The 8,539-nt window shown below is 50.6% G+C and overlaps 1 protein-coding gene across 1 annotated transcript in view; it reads right to left on the minus strand.

Annotated features, from left to right (window-relative positions):
- Positions 1 to 8,533, minus strand: part of ELAVL1 (ELAV like RNA binding protein 1) — a 34,799-nt gene extending 26,266 nt beyond the window's left edge. Inside the window, exon 1 of the mRNA XM_029217140.1 lies at positions 8,481 to 8,533. The gene's annotated coding sequence lies outside the window, so the exon portion shown is untranslated. The remainder of the gene's footprint in view (positions 1 to 8,480) is intronic.
- Positions 8,534 to 8,539: the final 6 nt, after the last annotated feature.

Below are 8,539 nucleotides of genomic sequence, written 5' to 3' on the forward strand. Positions count from 1 at the left end.
TTAGAGTTTTGTCTGGATATATGCCCAGGAGTGGGATTGCTGGATCATATGGTAACTCTGTTTTCAGGTTTTCTGAGGAACCTCCATACCGTTCTCCAAAGTGGCTGTACCCATTTACATTCCCACCAATAGTGTAGGAGGGTTCCTTTTTTCACCACACCCTCTCCAGCATTTATTATGTGTAGAGTTTTTTTAAAATATATATATATTTAAGTTAATTAATTAATTTATGGCTGCATTGGGTCTTTGTTGCTGCACGCAGGCTTTCTCTAGTTGCAGTGAGCGGAGGCTACTCTTTGCTGCGGTGCATGGGCTTCTCATTGCGGTGGCTTCTCTTGTTGTGGAGCACAGGCTCTAGGCACGCGGGCTTCAGTATTTGTGGCTCACAGGCTCTAGCACGCAGGCTCAGTAGTTGTGGCGCACGGGCTTAGTTGCTCCGCGGCATGTGGGATCTTCCCGGACCAGGGCTCGAACCTGTGTCCCCAGCATTGGCAGGTGGATTCTTAACCACTGCACCACCAGGGAAGTCCCATGTGTAGAGTTTTTGATGATGGCCATTCTAAGTAGTGTGAGGTGGTACCTCATTGTAGTTTTGATTTGCATTTCTCTAATAATTAGCGATGTTGAGCACCTTTTCATATGCCTATTGCCCATCTGTATGTCTTCTTTGGAGAAATGTCTACTTAGGTCTTCTGCCCATGTTTCGATTGAGTTGTTTCTTTGTTATTGAGTTGTATGAGCTGTTTGTATATTTTGGAAAGTAAGCCCTTGTCGGTAGCATTGTTTGTAAACATTCTCTCCCAGTCTGTAGGTTGTCTTTTTCATTTTGTTTATGGTTTCCTTTGCTGTGCAAAAGCTTGTAAGTTTGACTAGGTCCCACTTGTTTATTTTTGCTTTTATTTCTATTGCCTTGGGAGACTGACCTAAGAAAACATTGGTACAATTTATGTCAGAGAATGCTTTGCCTATGTTCTCTTCTAGGAGTTTTATGGTGCCATGTCTAATATTTAAGTCTTTATTTATTTTTGTGTATGGTGTGAGGTGGTGTCTTAACTTGTTTGATTTACATGCAGAGCAGCTTTCTTCATAATCACCAAAAACTGCAACAACCCAAATGTCCCTCAAACCTTCAGTGGATAAACTACAGTACACCATACAATGGAATACTACTCAGCAATACAAAGGTACTACTATTCACGCAATTTGTATGAATCTCAAATACATTTTGCTCAATGAAACAAACCAGACTCAAGGCTACTGCATGATTCCATTCTGGAAAAGGCAAAATCACAGGGATAGATCAGTGGTTGCTGGGCGCAGGGAGCAGGGGAAGGGTTGACACAGGGGGAGCATGAGGAAATAGTTTTGTTTCCTGGGCAATAAAATTTTCCAATATCACGATCACGGTGGCGGTCACTCATTTATCAAAACTAAACTCTACACCAAAAACTGGATTAAAAAATAAATTTTAAAAGATTTAAAAAGTGAAGCTTCTGCACGACCGCCCTGCTCCTCGGCATGCTGACTCCTCATGACTGACGGGCCCAGCCAAGGCTGAGCAGCCCCCTGCGGGCCCCATTCTTGGTCAACTGGCAACAATGAAGAACCCAAACACCAAGAGCACAGTTTCTCGGTGCTTCAGTGCCACCCTGCCATCCAGGCCCCTTCCCCTGACCTTTCCAAACCTGCATATCTGATACAGGGCCAAACCAGCTCTGTTCCCACAAGTACCAACTACAACCTGGCCTTGGCATCTGCCTGACAATCAATGACTCCCAGTCATGGCCACCTCTGGCCACCTCTCACTCAGCGTGTCTCTCCGCGTGGCTGTCCTGTGGTCTCCTCCAGGTTGTCGCTCTCAGCCCCATCAAGCTAGCCCCTCCCCCGGCTCTCCCTGTCAGTGGGGTCACCACCTGCTGAGGCTCAGAGGTTACATGACTTTGCTCAGGGGCAGTCATCACACTGTTAATCAGTGGCAGGGCCAGGCCTTGAGCTATGGCTACAGAGCAGTCTTTCAAGGATGAAACACCAGGCCCTTTGCGATGGCCCCTGCTTGTCCCCCTTCTCCCCTCACTTGAGCTCCCCCAGCACGCCGCAGACCTTCATCTTCCTGTGCCTTTGTTACGGCTGCTCCCTTGGCAGGGACTGCCCGCCGTCTCCACCACCTCCTCACTTGTCTTTAAAGAGTCTCCCAGGACGCTTGGTTGCTCTAGTTCTCAGTGCTCGTATACCACTGGCGTGAACCTTTATTATTGCATGAATCACTCCAACTCGTAATTAGTTGCTTTTCACCCACAGCATTGGTGAAAGCCTTGAGGTCCAAGGCTTCAAGGCCAAGGGTCCCCAGGTAAACCCAAGGTACCTGGCAAAATGTAGGTGCATCATGCAGGCACACACAGGAGGGGGGAACAGACACAGGGTCTCAGACTCACCTGGGAATCGTGTATTTGGTGCATTCTTTTACATTAAAGAAGGGTGGTTGGAAATTGTACTGACAGTCTATTAATACACTTAGTATCTTACTTTTTTAGAATCATCCCATCCCATCCCAACCCACAGAATCAAAGTCAATTGCAGGGAGCAAAAGGGAAACTTAGTTTAGCAAAGCAATTCCTGCTGATTTGGAAATGTTTCTGGTAACAGATATACCATGCAGAAGTCCTTTTAGGATGATCTCTGAGGGTTTTCAGCCCTACTGCACTATTTTAAGCGATCCTGGTTGTCTGTGTGACTTCACAGATGTTGTTCACATCAGTAGTATACCTACTATGTATATAAGGAACAGATACAGTATCTATGTACGTGTACATGTGTATGTATATATATAAATATAAACGACATAAAAACATGCGTAGATGGTACCTATGTAAAGGAGCAAGGCCGGATTCCATCAGGCACCCCTGAGAATCTGTCTCATTTTATAGTCACAGAGCAGGCTTTCTAAACTACTTGGGCCAGAACAAAACTGGAACAGTCAAATATAACCTCAGGCTCAACCCTGACACTTCACACATCCTACGACAGGGCTTGGACTCAATTATTTCTGCAGTCCTTTCCAGATGTATAGTCCTGAGTTCTTCAAGGTAAAAGTCTTAGGAATGCAAGGTCACCCAAGAAACGCTGTGGTGCCAGAAAGAAACTGAAGGCACCACCTGACCCAATTATAAGTGCTACGCAAGGTGAGGGCTCTTTTAGGTCGACTTGATCCGCGTTTCCTTACTCGTCCCTTCCCACCGCCCACATAGGGGAAAGATGCCCAGTGGGCAGCTCATCTAAGTCACAGCAACTCCACGCCTGCCAGCCTGAGAAGCCCAGGGGAGGGGCAGAGCAGGTGCCCATCGGTGCAGCCCAGTGTCTGGCCCAGTCAAAGTGCCCCATGGGTCCCAAGGGGACCTGATCAGACCCAGAGCGCTGCTAGGAGTCCTGGCTTCTTTCTGGCTGGTCAAGGGCCCTCCAGGGCTCTCACAGGGAACTGCAAAGCAACATGGCACAGCGGGAAAAACTCACGGGCTTTGACAGACCTGAGTTCCAACACTAACCCTACGGCTAATCAGCCGAACCATTGTGGGGACGTCACTTCCTTTCCCTGAGCTTCCGTTTCCTTGCCTGCAAACTGGGGTGTTACCCACTGCTCTGCAGCTCTCAGCACACTTCCCGACACTTGGTGAGCGCCCACTTCACCACTCACCTCAGGTTTACTAAGGAACACTTTGACCCTTTCCCCTTGGGACCCTGGAACCGATCCACACCTTTGAGGCCATTTCTAATGGGCCTGGGTTCCACGGAAGCCACATGCGGTTCTACCAGCCTGGGCCCACGAGCGCAGCGCCCCATGGAACGTGGAAGATCTCGCGGGTAGTCCTGCTCAATCACTCACCAGTCGCACACGCAACCTTGGAAGAATCAGCGGGCCTCCTTATCTGTTCACCAAAGATATGAACCTTATTCAAGCCTTGTCCCCGTACTTTTACTTTATCAACAAAATCAAGGTGAGCGCGTGTCTCCCTGCCCTCCCCACCTCCAGCTGCAAACACCTTCATCTCCTCTCTGCCTGTCCTCCCCCCCCTCCTCAAACCTCCTCCTCCCCCGAATTACTTCATTTGGTAGCACACGCACGCACTTGTCCCCCAGGCCACCTCTGTCCATCCCCCAAACCTAAGTAAGCACCAAGTTCTGCCAGTTTTACACCTGAGATGTCTCACTCTCCCTCCATCTCACTGCCATCATCCTTGTTCAGGTCACTGTCACCTCTTGCCTAGACTGACTCCTAACTGGTCTCCCCACCACACGATTATTTCGAACCGAGAGTCATTTGGTCTTCTCCCTCCAGATCACTCCTGTTCCTTCTGTCTCCCCATTTCTGTTCATGGTGACATCAGCCTTGCCACTGGGTTGCTCTCGACTGTTCCCTCTCCTGTAAATCTTTCCTCTGGCATGAATGCCTGTCTGATGGATCCAGTCACTTCTGAGCTCCTTTCTAACTCTTCCTTTGCCCAGCACACACGGAGTGCGACCACGTGCCAGCACGAGCAAGGCAATGTGTGTATAAGATAAAGAAGCAATCCCAGTCCCAACCCTCAAATTCAGGCCAGTACCAGACCATCTCAGTACCGCAAAAGCCTTTGACTGGTCTGTCCATCCTAACCCCTCACTCAGAAAAGCGATCTTCTGAGCTCACCTCTTGACTGTGCCCAGAAACCCTCTACCACCTGACCATGGCATACTTTTCTAGATTTATCTCCAAGTCCACCTTCTTGACCCTTGCCTGCCCAAACTGGTCCCCTCAGGCTTCCGGACCTGTTTGCACTCGCCTCGTTTCTTACTCACTCGGGCTGCTGGCCGCACCTGGAAACTGTTGCCTATGCCTCTCTGGTCACAGCGACCAGTTTGGACACCGGCTCTTTCATCAAGAACAAAACCCAAGCAACGGACAATCATTTCTTTCAATAGTCTCGATGCTGTCACCACTCACGGCTTCCTCCTTTCATTACTTTAATCTCACACATCTATGTCTTTTCTCCCCAATTCAGGGTGTAAATTCCTCAAGGAGGCAATTTCTTCCACTTCTCCCCGTTCCCCACAACAACGAGCAAGCGGTAAGGTTACGTGGGCTCAGTCTATAAAACTGTGCTCACTGACTTGGCCAGTACACGCGAGGCCCTGGGTCACGTGAGGATGGACAGTGATCATATGAGCGAGTCCCGTCAACACATATGGACACAGACAGTACCTTCTGCCACCTTCCCACTTCCTGTCTGTATATCCATGTACGCGCACCCTACTCGAGTGATGCGCTCTTTTGTCCACGTCTACATTCTAAACTGCTCCTTCTCCAGCCTTCTGTTTCTCTTAGTGACCGTATCCATCTGCCAGGCACTCAGGCAGGGACCCAGAATCATCCACCCATGTTTTCTCTAGCTCACGTCCCACAGCTAAACACCCACTGAGCCCTGTGTCCTTTACCCCCTAACCGTGTCTCAAACCCACCCCCTCTCTCTCCCGACTACAGCCCTGGGTCATATTAGCAACTTTTCTGCTTTATGGGAAAGTAATCACCTCCTCAATGGTTTGCCAGTCTTCAGCAATATCCCCCTCCAGCGTGCAGAACTGACCCCTTCACTTTGTGGACTGAAACTGCCCAAAAGACACCCTTGGCCTGGCCTACAGGCCAACAGCCAAGCCCTCTGCACACCAGCTGTGCGAGTCCTCTTGCCGCCCCTCACTTCACCTTTCTTACCTCTGAGATACCAGACCCCATGTGGTTCCCTGAACAAACCTAGATGTTCCCACCTCCGTGTCCTTGCGGATGCTGTCCCAGTCTCCTGCCAAGCCCTTCCCCCACAGTCTTGGCCTGGCTAACCCCTCCCCTCACGCTTCACCTCCTCTGGGAAGCATTCTGTGATCTCCTCTGCCCACCAAGGCTAGGTTAACAGTTTTTGTGCTTCCATCAGCCAGCGCATAACAATCACCACACTCAACACAGTGGGCTAAAACGATCTATGCACACATCGCAATCACCAGTGCCTCCCCAGAGCCTAGCACAGGACCTGGGACACAGTAGCGGAGCGGAGAGAGTTGGTTAAAGGCGGGAAGCAAGACTAACTTCCCTTCCCTAGGCTGGTTTCCTCTGGTCTTCCCCTGACCCAAAATCTCAGGTCGGCCTCGCTGCTTCACTACTTCCACCTAGGGGTGAAAGGAGGTAACTGCACTTCTTTCACCATTCAGCATTTAATTTGATTCCATTGAATGAGATGGGAACACAGGCGAGGTAACAGTTGACTCCAGCGTGGGTAGAGAAAGAGTGGCAGTCAGGGGAGGCTTAAAATGGTGAGTGAGCTCTGACCTGGGCCACACAGCATGAGAAAGAGATCTCTAGGTGGAGGAAAACGGCATTCCAGGCAATGGGGGCAACAGGCAGAGGGTGTCAGAGTTTAGGGCCTATGTGCAGGTGAACTCAGAAAGGAGGGGAGCGTTAGAAAGTGCAAGACCTGGGACCCCAAACTTTAGCTTTTAAGCCACTTAAAGAGGTTAAAAAATTAATTTTTTTTCCACCCAAAGACTCTTAATTGCGAGTAACATAACCAGATCTGCATTTAAAAAAGACAGCTCTTGCTGGAGTGTGGAAAGATTATAGAGATGGGAGGCGGGAGTGAGAGAGGCAAAAGCAAGGCATTAGGAAGATGGTATTTTCATAATTCTCCTCTCATTTTCCACTTGCTGCCCCATGACCTCAGATTGAACACATCCAACCTGAAACTCCGCCTCCTCAAAACCAAGTGCTTCAACATAAACGCGATTTATTTCCACATTTTGAGATGTTCTTATATCTTGGCTTCTTCATGGGCCTTGAAGTCGCAGAATTTTATAACAGATCCCACCACAGAGCTTTGCACACTGAAAATGCTCAATGACAATTGAATGGAATGTCTCTCGGGGTCCCCCAGACCCTGGGATTATAAGAACAGTAAACCCCAGTAGTTAAGAGTAAGGACTCTGAGTCAGAGGGCCTGAGTTCAAATCCTGCCATCAGCCACTTTCCTGTGTGAGACTGGTCTCATTAAGTGACCATCGAAACCTCAGTTTCTTTGTTCCTAAAATGGAAATTACAACACACAGCACCTACCTCAAGGGCTGGTGATAAACATCTGTGAGTAGAAAGCACACAGTAAATCCCCACTAAATACTACTGTCGACTACTTGTAACATTATAAATTCAGTGTCTACCAGGCACAGGTCACGCACGATGCAAGGCGCTTCCCACACCCTTAAATCTGCAGAGCAATATTCTAATCCATCCCATTTTACAGATAAGAAAACTAAGGCTCCCACAGTTGAGTTTGTTCAACGTCTTGGGAGCACTGGATTCCAAGGCATCAGAGATGGGGCTAGGGGACCTTTTAGTGGAACATCATTTAGTCCAGTGGTGGTTCTCACACGTGTGAGTGTGTATGTGTGTGATACTCTGGGCAATGTCTGCAGATATTTTTGATCTTCACAACTGGGGAATGAGGACACTGCTGGCGTCTAGTGAGTAGAGGCCAGGGATGATACCCAACATCCTACAACACACAGGACAGCTCCCCCCACACCAAACCAAGAATGATCAGACCCAATATGTCAGTAGTGCCAAGGCCGAGAAACCCTTCTCTAGTGAATCCTCCTCCCCATCGTCCCACTTCTGGAGCATTGGCTATCCGGATCCCCCATGAATACTTTCAGTAAGGGGGGTGTGTGTGCTCTATTCCTCCAGGGGCAGCACCTGCAGAAGTCCTTCCCCACCTGCCCTACACACGGCAGGTATTAGAACCCATTTTAATAAGCCTAGCAGCAAAGGACGCCGGAAAAGGAAGAGCATCCATCCCCCATTGTTCAATTGCGTGCAGTTTGTGTTTTCAACACACACACACACACACACACTTTACAAATCCAAACGTCCCACGCCCCAAAAATTGTTGGTTAGAGATGGCGTTCAAAAAAAAATTTTTTTTTCTAGGACTCTCATACATACTGAAGGGTTTGCACACTTCTAGGAGGACCTCAGATCGGCCGCGGTCCTCTGACAACGACCACAAAAGAATGTGTAGGATTTCCCGGGGGAGCGAGCCCGTGGGCCGTGACCTCTGCGCGCGGAAGACGCCCACCCCACTCCCTCGCCTCTGGCTTCGCTCTCCCGCCCCCGGATACCCGGCCTGCAAGGCTACTCGGGCCCGGCCTCGGAACCCGGCCGCCAGGCGCGTGCCCACGCCGTGCCCCCTTATCCCGGCCCACCCGGCGGCCGAAGAATCCGGCCCGGGGCCTGTCGCCGGCGCCCACACCGGCCGGCCCCAGCCCGCTCGCCGAGGCCCGCGCGCGTCCCCTCCTGGCCCGGCGCGGCCTGGGCCTCCACCGGTGCAGGCCCGCGAGCGCCCGCGGCCCGGCCAGGCGAGATCAGGCCTGCCGCGGCCTACCCCGTCGGGCGCCGCCAAAGGCCCCCGCCTCACCTGGAAGCGGGCGGGCGGGCCCGGGTCTGCTCCGGGGCGGGCGGGCGGCGGCGACGCGG

This window comes from Monodon monoceros, unplaced genomic scaffold (genome assembly GCF_005190385.1).
Source record: "Monodon monoceros isolate NGI ecotype Baffin Bay Population unplaced genomic scaffold, NGI_Narwhal_1 Super_Scaffold_12, whole genome shotgun sequence".
Taxonomy (NCBI): Eukaryota; Metazoa; Chordata; class Mammalia; order Artiodactyla; family Monodontidae; genus Monodon; species Monodon monoceros.